Genomic DNA, 16,542 nt, shown 5'->3' on the forward strand with positions numbered 1-16,542 from the left:
GTACCTTTTGTTGCAGCTTATTGATGCTTTCCAGCTTCCTATAGTCTTCATATAATATCTTTAAAAGAAAAGCTCAGAGTATTCCAAATGAATCTACGTTACTGCTTTATATGTGTTTAAATTCTGATTCACACATCTCACTTCTAGAGACATAATACATGCCAAGACTTTGTTTACTTTCTTGCTGCTACCAGACATTGTGCAGATGGCTAATGTATTATCTTTAATCACTCTCAGGTCTTGCTGAAGCTCTGTTTTATAGACAAGCATTCTTATTTGTGCTATAAAATTTGCATCGTGGTTCTGGTTTCCGTTTCCACATTTCCTTACACAAGAAATAATCATATCCTTTCCAATCAGACTGAAATTTAGGACCACGGCACAGGGATGCTTTGGAGAAAGGATACTTCCTTAGAACTGCAGAAAAATTTTGCAGATGCTGTTTCTGCAGCTTGTATCTTTTTTTTTTTTCCTCATTCAGGGAAGTGTGATGAGTCATGTCAACTGATGACTCAGAAATCAAGTGGCTAGAGAAGTTTGGGAATGTATTCCGTATCCTAGCTATTTTATAGTTACTAACAGGCTGTACTCGACCAAGTAGTGCCAAAAGCCCACAATATATTTGCAAGCCCAAAAATTAGTTAACAAAATATTCTGAAAAAAAGTCCCACTGGAATGCCTGTATTTGTGCCCAGTACAACATTTTCTGTCCTGTATGATTTAATATTCATACACAGTAGCTCCTCACAACGTATATATATATATATTATACATAAACATATATATATATATTTATATATATATATATAAAAGGGATATCAACCATGGAATCTGCATTTCCACTTGAGCTGAGAAGGAACAAAACAAATCATTTAGGAATGTGAATTGGTGGAGCTGCTAGGTCACAAAAAGTGTTCTGTTTACAAATAATCCATTCAGAATCTCATTACTCCAAATAAATTATATGTGCACTCCATTATCAAACTTGTTAGGAATATTTTACATTATATATAAGCCTATGAATCTGTAGGTAGTAGTGTTGAATGGGCAAGTTTAAATAAATGTTTAGCTTGGTGTATGAAACACAAATGAAAGTAAAAAAGCTGTACATAAAATGCTGTATCATTATAAGTAGCAGGTTCAGAGGCACATTTAAGTGTCTTCTGACCTTTCTCATCTCTCAGGTTATACAGACTTTTGTAAATGGAATGTATTGTTCAAGTATTTGTCAGAAAACAAAAGTACTTTCTATATTCTGTTTCAGGGGAATCTGATTCTTTTTCTCTGATTTCTTAAATAAAGTGTACTGAACAGAGACACCAAAGATAAAGAAAGGATCCCCAAGGGGAAACTAGGACTCACTGTTTGAGTCAGTTATTGTTATTGCAGAAATTTTGAAGCATAGGGGATTTTTGTTTGAATTTCAATAAATAAATTAACAAAAATCATCCGATTTGTTCTAATCTCATCTCATTCCAAATAGTTATGAAGATATTTAAGACACATTTGAGAGAGGCTGAAAGCATTTTCATTATGCCCTGTCATCTGATTCTGTTTTCCAACAAGCTCTTCCAACCAGCTACTCAAACCCAAGGGCCTGTTTTAATATACTACATAGAGAAAATTCTTGTCTTTCAACTTTCTGCTTATTTTTTTACCCTTAGGAAGTTAATCTTTTCACTAGGCCATGCCTATTGTAGTGTTTTACTCCTGTGCATTCATGCCATTTTACAAATAGGTCTTCCTGTTTTCACGAAAACAAAGTCACTCCTGACAGTCCCGAAGGGTTTAGAGCAGCACATACACACAATGCAGGACTTCAGCATTTTTTTTTCCTTCCCCAGAGTTTTTCAGTGCATTATCATATTTTCTTTAAGATTTTCAACAAGAGTCATGTGGTATTTTAGTCTTCCACTTAAACCATTAAAACAGATTTCAGTTTCACAGCCCAAGTCAAGGTCATTTCCATTGGCATTTCAAGCTATACATGAAATACTCTATCTTGAATAAATAAATAAATAAGGGGAGATTTCCTGGTTTTGTGCAGAAACCAAGACTTCTTGTGGGGTAAAGGGAAAATTAAACAGTTGCTAGTTGTTACATTACAAATGAGACATGTCTCTTTTCTACTTGATTAAGATCACAGGCTTAAATATGATTTCATATAGTTCTGATGACTATCTGGCTACCAGGCTGTGATTGCTCTTTGGTTATCAAGTCAGACAGGGATTCTCTACAGGATCTTTCCTTGTGCAAGTTTAGCCTGTGCCGGTACATTCCCACAGAAATATTTCAGTCTTGGATAAACTAACATTTTATAGCAGCCAGAATCAACATATAGTCAAACAATTCCTATACAAATCAGCATGTATATAATAACATCTGAAGAATGTGTGTGAGGGAAAGAGATTACTCTCAGAGATGTACAGATATTAGCTACTCAGTTTACTGAGTACTTTTGTTTATCAGCAAAAATCTGTGAATTGTTTTTCTTAAACCTGGAGTTACTCATACCCAGTTTTTAAAATATTTTAGTGCAGAAGAAATCAACTTTTTATTCAGCCAAAGACAGCTTTCTCTGTACTTTAGTAATGGGATTTTTACCCTAGTCTGTCTGAACCATTTATATTATATAAAAAAAAATCATTAATACAGGTCTGCTTTAAACCTGTCGATCAATACAAATTATATCAAATGATATATGGTGGTTTATATATTTGGATTATTGCCACCACCAAATGAAAAAATATTCTACTTCAAAGCAGAGGTGACCCACAGCAGAGAATAATGGAAAAAGAGCCAAAGGGTTTATTAAATTTGACACCTAATCTTTCCATCAGCTTATAAAAATAAGACTGTTCTGCAGTAGTGGCCTAGAGCATTAAAGAAGCATAACTGAAAGATGCAGTGTTTTGAGCCACTGCTGTAAAAATACTGTTTTAATATAAATGGTGAGTAGCATGTTCTAATTTATTTTGCCATACAATCATGTAGTTGTCATGGACTACACTGAAAAACTGTTGCATTTAAGAATATGAAGTATTGTAATTTATCTAGGAAGATAGCTAAAAATTAATTTACTTAATGTAATAAGTACTACACCTAAAATTAAGAAGCTAATGTTGTGACATTGAGCATTGTATCACTGTTGTAAACCACTGTACCAATAAAAGATACAACCTTTTAAGTGCCAAGTTCTGTAGCCTCCTAAAAGTGACTCAGTTGATGGACATCTCTACACAAATTGCAAAACAAGATTACCACATACTCAAATCACTCTGTGAAATGTTCTGGAAATACTTTTAACATCAAGAAGACCCCATAGTTATGCATTCCTCTCTGCAGGAATGTAATAACGAAGAATACAAGTCTAAACCTCCAAATCAGGATGTCTGTCACACCTAGTATGGTATTACTCAAACATATTTGTGCCCTGAGGTATTGCATTGAGGAAGCCTCACACTCCTAAACTTTTTTCAAGGAATTTTCAGAGACACTCAGTTCTTCCCATTTGTCTGAGGATGCTTTTACTCAGTAAGTTTTGCAAAAGTTCTCCAGAGTACTTCTCTCAAGTTCCACATATACTTATGTTTCTTCAGGCAGCTGTTTTGTAATATTCCTTCTGAGCCTTGAACTCACAGTCTCAGTAGGGTTATTTATTTATTTATTTGAGAACTATGAAGTTGTCATGTTTCACTTATACCTCCTCGTTGTTCGATGGGCCTAAACACAGCAGTTCCTATTGCACAGCTTGTATGAATTATCTGGCAGGAAAGGAAAAATGCACAGTGGTTGAGCAGTGATTTGTACTCTTTTTCAAAGACCTCAACCACTCTAAGACTCCACACCAAAAGCAGCCTTAGGAAGAATGTTTGTCAGAATTATACATCTCCTAGGCATGCTGAGATTGTCTCAGGGTGGAGAATAGTGGTGTCATTTCTGTCTCTTCTCCACTTATTCTCTCCAGCACTGGTGTGGATCACTCTTCATTAAAGTATGCATTTGGAGTCAATGATCAGAGATAGGATGGAAATGCGTGTAATGCTTGGTCTAGGCATGAAGGACATTTTACAATATGAACATAGGATCTTATAAACTTAAGAATTTAGATAACAATAGTGGGAAAAATCAAAGTACATGATGAGAAAAATTAAAGTTCAAAGTAAATTGACATCTTGGTGGGTTGATGTTCCAATCTTGGAAATCAGACTTCTCTGATAAAACCTTAACAATCAAAATACTGTTGTGCACATTGCATATATGACACTAAGACCTTGGTTTTAGCCAGATTTATATTCTAACTGCTTAATTGCCCAATTTTTCTACTTGCTACAGAAGTCTCGTTAATAATGTAATGAAAAATGTTATACAAGGGGAGAAAAAAAAAAACACAAAAAAAAAACCACAAAACAAAACAAAACAAAAACACCCAACCCAACCCAAACCAAACCAAAAGGAAATTGCTCTAAGGATGCTTTCCTTAGAGCACAAGAACTCTCTATCCTCCTGCGTAAAAAAGTGGACAGGGAGGCCAGACAACTGGGATGACTGAGCAAGGACCTGCTGGTCAAACTGAGATGCAAGAGGAAAATGTACAGGCAGCGGAAGCAAGGACATGTGGCCTGGGAAGAGTACAGAGATGTATTCTGGATGTTCAGGGATGGGATTAGGAAAGCCAAGGCATGGATGGAACTGAGTTTGGCAAGGGACGTAAAGAATAACAGGAAGGGATTCTATAGGACGTACATTGCTGAGAAAAGAAAGGCCAAAGAGAGTGTATCCCCTCTGGTCGCAACCAGAGAGTGGTGGTCAATGGCTCTATGTCCAAGTGGAGGCCGATGACAAGTGGTGTCCTTCAGGGGTCTGTCTTGGGACTAGTACTGTTTCATATCTTTGTCAACTACACAGACAGTAGGATCAAGTGCACCCTCAGCAAGTTTGTAGACGACACCAAGCTGAGTGGTGCAGTTGATACAGTAGAAGGAAAGGATGCCATCCAAAGGGACCTGGACAAGCTTGAGAATTGGGCCCATGTGAACCTAATGAGGTTCAACAAGTTCAAGTGCAAGGTGCTGCACCTGGGCTGAGGCAATCCCAGACATGACTACAAACTGGGCGAAGAAATCATTGAGAGCAGCCCTGCAGAGAAGGACTTCGGCGTTCTGGTGGACAAAAAGCTCGACATGAGAAAGCAATGCTTGCTTGCAGCCCAGAAGACCAACTGCACCCTGGGCTGCATGAAAAGAGGAGTGGCCAGCAGGTCAAGGGAGGTGATTGTCTTCCTCTACTCTGCCCTTGTGAGGCCCCACTTGCAGTACTGTGCCTGAGTCTGAAGCACCAGCACAAGAAGGACATTGAATTGTTAGAGCAGGTTGAGAGCAGAGCCAAAAAGATGATTGAGGGGCTGGAGCACCTCTCCTACAAAGAAAGGCTGAGAGAGCTGGGGCTGTTCAGCCTACATACAGCTGGGGAACTACAGGCTGGTGAGCTTCACCTTTGTGCCTGGGAAGATCATGGAGCAGATCCTCCTGGAAGACATGCTAAGGCATGCACAAGATAAAGAGGTGATCCGAGACAGCCAGCATGGCTTCACCAAAGGCAGATCTTGCCTAACAAATCTTGTGGCCTTCTATGATGGAGTGATGGCATCGGTGTACAAAAGAAGGGCGATGGATATCATCTACCTGGACTTGAACAAAGCCTTTGATATGGTCCCTCACCACATTCTTCTCTCTAAATTGGAGAGGTATGGATTTGAAGGACGGACTGTTAGGTGGATAAAGAATTGGTTGGCTGGTCGCAGCCAAAGGGTTGTGGTCAACGGTTCTATATCTGGGTGGAGGCTGGTCACAAATGGTGTCCCTCAGGGGTCAGTCTTGGGATAGATGCTCTTCAACATCTTTATCAGTGACATAGACAATGGAATCAAGTGTACCCTCAGCAAGTTTGCAGATGACACCAAGCTGAGTGGTGCAGTCGATACAATAGAGGAAAGGGATGCCATCCAGAGGGACCTGGACAGGTTGGAGAAGTGGGTCCATGAGAACCTAATGAGGTTCAACAAGTTCAAGTGCAAGGTGTTGCACTTGGGCTGGGGCAATCCCAGGTATTTATATAGACTGGGTGAAGAATAACTTGAGAGCAGCCCTGCGGAGAAGGACTTGGGAGTCCTGATGGATGAGAAGCTGGACATGAGCCAGCAGTGTGCATTTGCAGCCTGGAAGGCCAACTATGTCCTGGTCTGCATTAAAAAAGGGGTGGCCAGGAGGGAGAGGGAGGCAATTGTCCCCCTCTGCTCTGCTCTTGTGAGACCCCACCTGGAATACTGCGTGCAGGCCTGGGGCCCCCAAAACAAGAAGGATTTGGAGCTCTTGGAACGGGTCCAGAGGAGGGCCACTAAGATGATCAGAGGGCTGGAGCACATCTCCTGTGAAGAAAGGTTGAGGGAACTGTTTAGCTTGGAGAAGAGAAGGCTCTGTGGAGACCTCATTGCAGCCTTCCAGTACTTGAAGGGAGTGTATAAACAGGAGGGAGAATGCCTTTTTACATGTGTTGATAGTGATAGGACAAGGGGGAATGGTTTTAAACTCAGACAGGGGAGATTTAGGTTAGAAATTAGGAGAAAGTTTTTCACTCAGAGGGTGGTGAGGCACTGGAACAGGTTGCTTAGAGAGGTTGTGAATGCCCCATCCCTGGAGGTGTTCAAGACCAGGTTAGATGAGACCCTGAGCAACCTGATCTAGTGGCTGGTGTCCTTAACTATGTCAGCAGGGTTGGAACTAGATGATCCTTGAGGTCCATTCCAACCCAAAGTATTCTATGATTCAAAACACATTCATAGTACTTTACTTTAGCACTTTGCTTAGCCTTCCAGTATTCTTCTATATCCTGGGGTTAAAAATGTTGGTCTTCCTGAAGAGTTGGATGAGGGGAGATTTATCATGTACAATTATAATTCTGAGATATTTCCTGGAGGGATTATGAAGCCTAAGATGAAGGCTTCTTTCTGCTCAGTTTTGGGTTCTGCTTGGGGCTACTCATATGTTTTATTAATACAGTTTTCTTCCTCCTCATTGGTTCCTGGATAAAATTTGAAAGCTGCAAAGCAAACTTATCCTAGTCTCAAACCACAAAAACAGCTATCATTGGCTCTAAGTGACCCCAGAGTTTTGTCAAACCTCTATCACATGTAGTTTTAATTAAGTTTAAGCAGCCATTGGGCAGACATTAGATCCTTGAGTTACAAGTTGCAAGTGACCATTGTTACAAGTTAAAAACAGCTCAGGACAAGGCAAACTTGGCAAATCCTGAGACCCAGTACTGTCAGGTTAATGCAAGGCTTGTAAGTCCATTACTAATGGTCTCTTATTAGTAATGGTAAATATCGTATCTACCATGTTATGAACTTCTAAGTTTAACCATCTAGTTTCAACTCATAACAATTTTATGAAAAGCTGAACTTTTGCCGTACCGATCAACACACTGATCCTGTGCTCATCTAAATGTTTTAGTGAATTTAAATCAGTATGTGTTTCAAGATTTCAATTTCAGCACCACAAATGGGTTAGACACTTATCTGGTATAATCCGCATACTGCTGTCAAAGCCAACTAAACTGCTATAATACCAGTGCAGGATTATATCCACTACACTTTTAACCACCTATTAAAAGGAAAAAGACCTCATCTTCTTTTGCTGAGGATGGAGATACGACATTCATTTCAAAGGCATTCTATCTTTACCTGTAACCTTCTTATTTTCTTTCCTCTTTATGGCTGAACTTTATGAGCTGCTGCATCTGTCAGCCAAAATGACATTCTAACTCAGCCTCTGTTAATTTCTTGAGAGATCTAAACATATAAAATAAGTGTAAGTACACAAAGTGCACATGTAGTGAGTTGATTGTTATGCTTTTTCCATTCCATTTTTCTACCATTTCTGTAGCATGTCTGTCCTATATATAAATTTTCATACTCTCCAGTAATTATTGCATGACCTCAATGCTGAAACCTAAGAGACTATTTACTTAGGTTCCTTCCAAAACTCTTCATTTTAATTGGTGTTTCGCACTCTACATTAGTATACAAATAAATTGGATATTTAAATAAAAAAAACAGCATCTTTTTGTTCAAGACTGCAGATAGCACAGATGAGAATTTAGGTGGCTGTCGATTGTACTCAGCAAAAGTGTCTTCCTGATAGGAACTGAAGTGTTTTTTCCAGTAGGAAGCTGCAACTCAAGTGCATGTTTTAGCCTTCCTACAATGAAGAGGCCTCATTAATTCTAAAGAAATTACTGTGAATTATAAAGCAATTGCTGGCCCCCAGTAGGATGAATGCAAACACCCAGGCAAACCTCCAGGCAGTTCATGTAACCACACAGCTTTCAGGCCGTGGGCTATACCTAGTGCTGCTCCCTGATATAGAGGGTGACAGCACACACACCTGTGGGAGGTGTGCCCAGGTAAATGAGCTGCTCTGTCTGGCGGCCAACCTTCAGGAAGGGCTGGGAAGACAGCCCCTGTCTGCCCACACAGTCTCCATTAATGAATAGGTATGAGGCTCTGAGTGTGGTAGGTGGAGGATCTGAAAAGACAGAGGAGGAGGTATCTGTGCAAGTAAATCTGAGCAGTAAAGAGAAGACAACATACAGGAAATTCTGACAGATCTAGTCATTCTGGTCCTTTTGGTTATCTCAGAAGTGGTCAGGCAGTTAGATTTGATGATCCATGTAGGTCTCTTTCAACTGAACTACTCTATTCTAAATGTGAGAGTAAAATTAAGTAAACATGTAATTATGAGAGTCAAAGATATCATTGTAATACACGGAGAAAAGAATTTGTGCATCATGTTTATTCTGTTGATAAAGGTATTAACAATTTTATACAGGTATATACAGATCTACCTGGTCTAGAAAAGCAGGGCAAATAGATCAGCAGGGGGAGATGAACAGTTACACTTTCGCTGCATGTGGAGACAAGACAGTCATTACAAAGACACTGTACTTTCGTTTGTGACACTTCTTTTCTATTAAGTATTTCTTATACAGCTGTCTTCCCAAAGGAAGCCTTAGTTTCTACTCTGCTCTCCTATTTCCTCCTCAGCACCTAATCTGAATGAACAACCTATTCATGACAGAAAGGTTTAGATGGGAAACTTGGGAAAAATTATCCTAAGCTTATTCAAGATGGGCCAATGGTTCTTATGGTTTCCCATTCGCAGCACGGGAGAATACTACAAGATTACTGGAAGGTATTATTTGTCAAGTTATACCAATACCAAAGAGAAAAAAATAATCTTAATGTTGAAATTGATCCAGTGGAAATGAGGAAAGAAGTGGTTAAAACATTCCCATAACTTACAGAAAGTATCATTGTGACTAAAAAGATACTGCTGTTTAAATAAATGAAAATGTTTATTAGAGAAAATATTAGTTTTAAAAATACAGAGAGTGAAATTAAAATGATGAGTGTCATGGTAACTCTGTCCTGTCATCTTTGTTTGTTCCTTGTTTTTTTCCTGGAGCCCCAGGCCCCTAACTGCTAATGCTGCTTGTTTGCTGTTCACTGCCTGCTCTTCATTGCCTGATGCCATGGAAAGGGAATTGCTTTGTTAAATCCTACCAGAAAGAATCTGGATATAATTGACCCAGGTCCAAGCCAGATGAATGCAAATTGTACCAACCTTGTTTCCTGCAATCCAGGATATCTCCACAAATACTGTCACTATAAGTATGTGCATGTCTTCCTGCCGCATCCCATCAACTCACATACTTGCTGAGTGTCATGATATTCAAGACTGTTCTCATGAACTGTGACATTGCCCTCTCGTAATATCAGTATTCTGAATGAAAAAAAATAAATAAATTTTAAAATAGCACATTATAACCACAACTGACACTTCAAGGAAACTCTAGATAGCTTTGGACCATGTAGTAATGAGAGGACAAATTTTTGGCAGTGCAAATGAGACACTTACTGGGTTCACAGCATAGTCCACAAGGACATCTCTATATATTTTCATATATATTGTATAATATAATCACATAGTCTAATACAAGAAAGCAATAAATGAACACGTGGGAACCCTTTTTTCAAACTGTAGTTTTCTCTCAGACCACCAGATGTTTCCAGCCATGAGATGAACATCAATATTAGCAGAAACCTTGATGAAATGGGTCTAGTTTTAAGCTTCTTTGTAGATACCAGCTTAGCACATCTCTGAATAGACCCTATAAAACCCCTAAGGGGTTTCTACAAACCCCTAAGGGTCTGTACCCCTCCATTACATTTTCTGTATATGTACTACTTGTCCCGAGGCAATTGCTCCATATGATCAAAAAAAAAAAAAAAAAAAAAAAAAAGAGGTTGGAGAGACTGAATGCCAGCTGCTAAACAATGCAGAAAGATGTTAAGGACATTATAATTCACTGTGAAAAAGGCTGAAGCTAACTCCAGCACAATCAAGACTGACAGCAAACTCTGGTATTTGTCTGTCAGTATTCAATTCTTACATATGCAATGCATTGAGAATACATTTTATAAAGTATAATATAAAGTTATTCTGATGAACATGCATTATTATGGTGTGTGTGTGTGTGTGCGTGTTAAGGAAAAAGAAGCAGAAGTGTACAAAAACAAAGTGTCGGGAAAATAATGAAGAAAAAGATTTGTGGCTGGCTGTTGGCATTTATTTTTTGTTTCTTTGATCAGTCTGTGCTTACTGTACCTCACAGGACTGGAATTTCTGATGGCCAGGTGCTCTCAGTTTGCACCACACAGAATTTTTGCTGACATCTAATTATTTTGTTCTACAAATCCTTTCTGGTGGCACTACACCTTTTGCTAATATAGGTATAGGCCTTTCCACTGGCATTGGTTCAGAATTGGGATGTCTCTGAACCACAAGTCCATCGCTAACTACTCAAAGGATGTTGGAAGACAAGTTTGATGCTTTTACTTGCTATGATTTATCAGTCTCCAGCATAATTTTACTCTATATAGCCAAAAGCAGCCTACTCAGAGTTATTTGTCATTTTGTCTTTCTGTTCAGATCCAGATTATTATAGAGAATTATGTCCCCAGTCTCTCAACTGATGTGAGACAGCACTACATCTTGTTTGAGCAATGCCATACTAAACCAAGCTTATGTTCTTCTGAATCTAAACTCTACATTATGACAGAGACTGTCAGATCTTTCCCTTAGAACAACAATTCCCAAACTAGAAATCATGTTTCTGGAAGTGTGACCACAAGAGGTGTTATGAATACAGACACAAAGTATATTTGAGAACTGCTGCCTTAGATCCCAATCTATAACTGGTTTACATGAAATATGAAAAACATGAATTAATATAGGGACTATTAAGACGGCTCTAAATTCCTAGAAGAGAATCCCCTTAGGGGGAATGTTCTGAAGTCAAGGCATAATTTTCCACTCTGCATTGCCAATGTATACAACACCAGACAGTCTATTGCATAGGCAGCTTTGCTTGTTGGTACTGTTTTTAAAAGAGGAACATCTGAAATTAAAAATAAATAAGTAACATAAAATAATAACTAATAAGCAGCCAAACCAAATCAAACCCAAACCAACTAACCAACCAACAACAGCAACAAACAACAACAAAAAAACCCAAGCAATCAAAACCTTCAACCTGCTGTGACTTACATACAAAAGGAAAATACTAGATTTTCAGGTCATGCAGCCTCTGGCGCATCTTCTTCTCTCAAAAGCAATCTGGGAGAGAAATTTGAAATTGCTTTGTATCTTTTTCAGTATACCATGCCACAATACAGTTGAACATTTTTACCGTATCTGCCTTCTGAGTATTTGGACCTTTCTCCTTACAGTAATTGACTTCTTATTTCATTGTAGTTTCATTGTACTTTGGCAATGGACAGAAATTATCTTGCACTCTTATGCTGATCTTTCTTTTATGAGGATTTCAGAAAAGAGGCAAATTAACAAAGCTGATACTTGTACTACAGTACATTCTATTTTGCCTCCTATAGTGAGAACTGTAGAAACTGGCATACAATGAAGAGGACCTATTCTCTCTGGCTTTGTGTTTAGTTCATTGCCTATCTTGACAACTTATGGAATGTGCTTACCATTTTTTTCTCTTCCAGTAATATCTTTCGAATAAACTAGAGCAGACCCTCTTTCGTTTGTGTACAGATTTTGGCAATCATTCAGGAGAGCACTCAGGCATATTTGTCGATCTATTTCTGTTCAAGTCTGCATATAAACACCTGCGCGAAGACAGACAGGATACGTGTAGTGAAAAGTGTTAGGTAAATTTAAATCTGAACCAAACAAAGGTCTCCCTTCATGTTGCTGTAAGCATATCTGGAAAGTCAACTCTCCTTGTTTTCAGCTCCCCCTTTCCTTCAAAGGAAAGATATAGACAATGCTGCTGTCATATATAGATAGATAGAAAGATAGAAAGATAGAAAGATAGAAAGATAGATAGGATAGATAGATAGATAGATAGATATTGCTTTAAATGAAGAAGAAAAATGAAGGAGCATGAAAAGACAAAAGATACCAGAGAACTACCTGTCAGGTCTTTTCTGGCCCAATGATGATAAACAAACTGAGATCAACAAGGTAACAGATTCACAGATCATTCTTAAAAGGAGGACAAGCCCTATGTAATGTCCCTGCAATTTTTATCCCTGTCTTGTGTTTCATGTTAGCCCACAGTAATATACTTTATGCATGGTATGCTATATCACAATGAATTCCAGAGTTTCTGTATTTTAACATTATTCCTGTCCTTATTTAGTATTCAATGACTAGAACTTTATTTATTTATTCATTTATTTATTTGACAGAAATGAGGTCAATATACTCTCATTCTTATGAAAAAGTGTTTTCTAATGTATTCCACAACAGTATTCTATTGAGTGTCCACATCCAGCCATTGCAAAAAGGGGGCTACAGGCCAGCCTCTGAGAGGAGACTTGTGTGTGGGGTTGTTGTTTTAAAGTTTTTTGTTGTTTTAAAGTTTTGCCCTTGTTTCTCAGTATCTGACCCTACTTTAATTAGAAACAAATTTAATTTTCCCCAAGATGAGTCTGTTTGGCTCATGATGGTGACTATTAAGTGATCTCCCCATCATCTTCATCTTGGCCAATGAGATTGTTCATCTTATTTTGTCCCATTAAGAAGGGGCAGTGGGAGAGTGGCTGAGTGGGTGTGTGGCATTTGAGCAAGGTCAATGCAAGTACAAATTGCTCCTATCACGGGATGTACGTGGAACAATTTCTGCATGGTTCATGTACAATTTCTACCAACTTCAATGGTGCAGGGTTAGGTCAGTTTCATACTTAGAAATATCACCTTAATGATGCTACATTATCAAAAGAAGACTTAGAAACTATTTTCAAGCTACTTAGAGAGTGAAGGCTTTAAATAGTTGTGATTTTAGCAAGGAGGAGGTGCTTATGTACTTACCTCCAGGGAATATTTTCGGTGACCAAGACAAGAATGTGTTTGTGATTGGCTAAAAACATAATTCATTGCTTTGTGAGAGGATTATTTAAATAATACTGGAGAGTGTCTGAGTAGGGTCAGAATAACATTGGGTGTAGAGGTAGATTTTCATGGAAAAGCTAGCATTCTGAATGTGTTTTAGCTAACTCGAATAAAAAATAACATAGAGCACTTGTTAGGATAATTGTGGATGCATTGGAAACTTAGCAAAATAGTTCTTTGCTGCTTACCAACATTACAGCTCTACAAGAAGAGAAATTTTTAACTAAGACACTGTAAAGTGCACTGCAATTACCTGTGACAAGTGTTAAGATAATAATTTATGTGTTAGGTACATTTTATCAACTGATCCTTATGGTACCTTGCAGAATAAGATCATCTACATGCAAATACAAGACATATGAAATGCACTGCTGAAAGAATGAGATTGATGATTTTTTATTTATTTGTTTTAATTTGATTGATTTTTGTCTTGCTTTTCTTTGGAAACATTTAGCATTTGAAAAATACAAGATGTGGTGAACATCAGTACATGCTTCTAAGTTCATTTCTTCACATCATTTAAAAATTAGATGGGCTTGTTATTATAAGAATGAGGCATGTTGGAAGAACCGAAACATTTGAATCCACATAGGTTGTTTAACATAATGTCAGGTTTATATTATATTCTGTTAAGATGCAGTCCTTAAAGTATATTTACAATTGAAACTGCTTACAAGTTAGTCAGTGAACTTTCTATTCAGTGAATTAGCCTGGTGAGTTTTGTCAGAAATTGACCCACAGTAAGTGCATGATGAAACAGAACAATTTTTCTCAGATTTAAAATGAAATTTTGAGTTAGTGAGCTTATTTCAGTTAGACAGCAAACTGCAAGACAGGATAGGGAAGATCTTGTCCTGCAACAAATGTCTGCCTCATGTGGTTTAAAAGTAGAACCTAAATAACCACTGACAACTAAAGTGATCTCATGTCTGATCTACCAGCTAGTTTTGCCATGTTAATTATTCTAATTAAAACCTTCAATGTTCTGTGTTACTTCTATTTTAAAAGCAATTTGGGGAAAAAATATAATCTTATTTTTTGAGGTTATGAAAAAATATATTTCCATCCCAGCTCTTTTTTTTTTTTTCCCCCTACAATTCTTTGAATGCAAAATACATAAAACAGTTTCTAAATTATAAACAGTTAACCTTATAGGTATAATTTTTCTCTCTGTGGGAGCATTCCATAGATTAGCACCATCCCCTCTCCTTCTGCATGCTGTCTTGATACTACGAGGTGGTATTGAATCTCTGTAGGGAACATGTGTGCAAACATACAAGAAACCAGAATTCTTTAACCAAAAACATTTCTATGTTCACTTGGATCAAAGCATAATAAGGAAGCATAAGTGATAGTAGCAGGCAATGGAAATGAAGGTTTAAGGCAGCGATAAGATCTGTCAGTTATGTTTGACAGCTGTGTGCATAAGTGGATGATGGAGCCACAGTCTATTTAAAACCAAAGCAGGCTGGAAGCTGCATAAGCACATTTATATCATACAGCATACGCATGTCATTCCACTGGTTCTCACTAACAGGTGCTGTAACCTTTTAGGTCTCCAAATAAATATCCGGATGCATTATATAAGTCTTTATCTTCACTTAAGATGTCAAATGCAAATATTATTATCCACCTCCATTAGGGGTTCTACCCCTTGCAGGGTTTGCTGACTCTGTACATACTTCACAGAATAATCCCAGAGCTAAATGAGGCCGTTGAAACCTCCTTTTCTTTTTTTTCTTTTCTTTTTTTTTTTAATGTGTGTGTGTGTGTGAATAGCTTATTTTTTGTGTACATTCACCCATAACCACAGTAGCAGAAAAAGTAGAAACCAACATCAGAAAAATTACTCATAAAACACAACAGCTATTGAAAGCTACCTAGAAAATGAAGCATTACACCAAAAACCAGCTTAATACTATTAATACTATGAGAATGCACTCCCACATCCTTTAGCGTTATGTTCTTATTTTCTAACTTACATGTGAAGTTATTTCTAACTTCACATCCTTATGTTCTTATTTTCTTACTTGCATATTTTGTGCCTTCTTACATTTCTGAAGATCACAGATAAGTATATACTGAACCTGAGATTTGAGAAACAGCAAAGCTGGATGAAGCTATAGTATCTGGCAGATGGGAGACCATTCTCTGTTTCAAAAATTCCACAATTGCTGAGGCATCACCTCGTACTTCTCCATTTCGAAAGTGGCCATGGAGGCTGTAAGGGTTAACCTCAGCAGGTGGCAAGGCCCACACCCAGTCAGTCTCAGTCCTCCATAGTGGGATGGAGAAGAGAATCAGAAGGGCAAAAGTGATAAAAACTCATGGGTTGGTATAAAGACAGTTTAATAAGTGAAAGAAAACAAACCAAACAAATTCCACGTGATGCAAAGGTAATCACTCACCACTTCATAACAGCAAACTGGTGTCCAGCTGCCCTGTAGGCAAAGGCAACTTTGGAAAAAACTTGCCCCTCCACCTTTCATTGCTGAACGTGATCTTATGAGATATGGAATATCCCTTCAGTCAGTCTGGGACAACTGTGCCCCCTCCCAATCTCTTGCCCACCAGCAGGCCTCCAGCCTTCGTGCTTCAGGGGACAGCGTGGCAGAGGTCTTGATGTTGTTCAAGCACCACTCAGTGATAGCTGAAACATTGGTGTGTTATCAATATTGTTTTGGTGACAAATCTGAAACACAGCACCATATGGGTTGCTGTGAAAAAAATTAACTCTATCCCAGACAGACCCAGTAAAAAGGTTTACAGAAGACTGAATATTCTTAATCACGAGGTCTGAATGTTCTATAACAAGCTAAAATACATAGTGAGACAGGATATTTTCCAACCACAACTTCCATTTGCAAGCCCACATTTTTTAGTGAGTAGGTTGTTTTGAAGCTGTGGTAGTAGAGCTTTCTTTGTTATACGTCACTGATGTTTTTTTATTGTTGCAGAAGAAAAATTCATGATCAAAAATTCCTTTTATTTTTGGAAGTAG

At 38.1% G+C, this 16,542-nt stretch overlaps 1 long non-coding RNA gene across 1 annotated transcript; it reads right to left on the bottom strand.

Moving 5' to 3' along the window:
- Positions 1-2,095: 2,095 nt before the first annotated feature.
- On the bottom strand, positions 2,096-16,266 carry LOC118243335 (uncharacterized). The gene is made up of 5 exons (XR_004777256.2): positions 15,950-16,266; positions 12,113-12,253; positions 11,670-11,738; positions 9,684-9,842; positions 2,096-3,764 (listed from the first exon to the last, which is right to left on the bottom strand). It is a non-coding gene; the product is annotated as an uncharacterized LOC118243335 (long non-coding RNA).
- Positions 16,267-16,542: the final 276 nt, after the last annotated feature.

This window comes from Cygnus atratus, chromosome 8 (assembly GCF_013377495.2).
Source record: "Cygnus atratus isolate AKBS03 ecotype Queensland, Australia chromosome 8, CAtr_DNAZoo_HiC_assembly, whole genome shotgun sequence".
Lineage (NCBI taxonomy): Eukaryota > Metazoa > Chordata > Aves > Anseriformes > Anatidae > Cygnus > Cygnus atratus.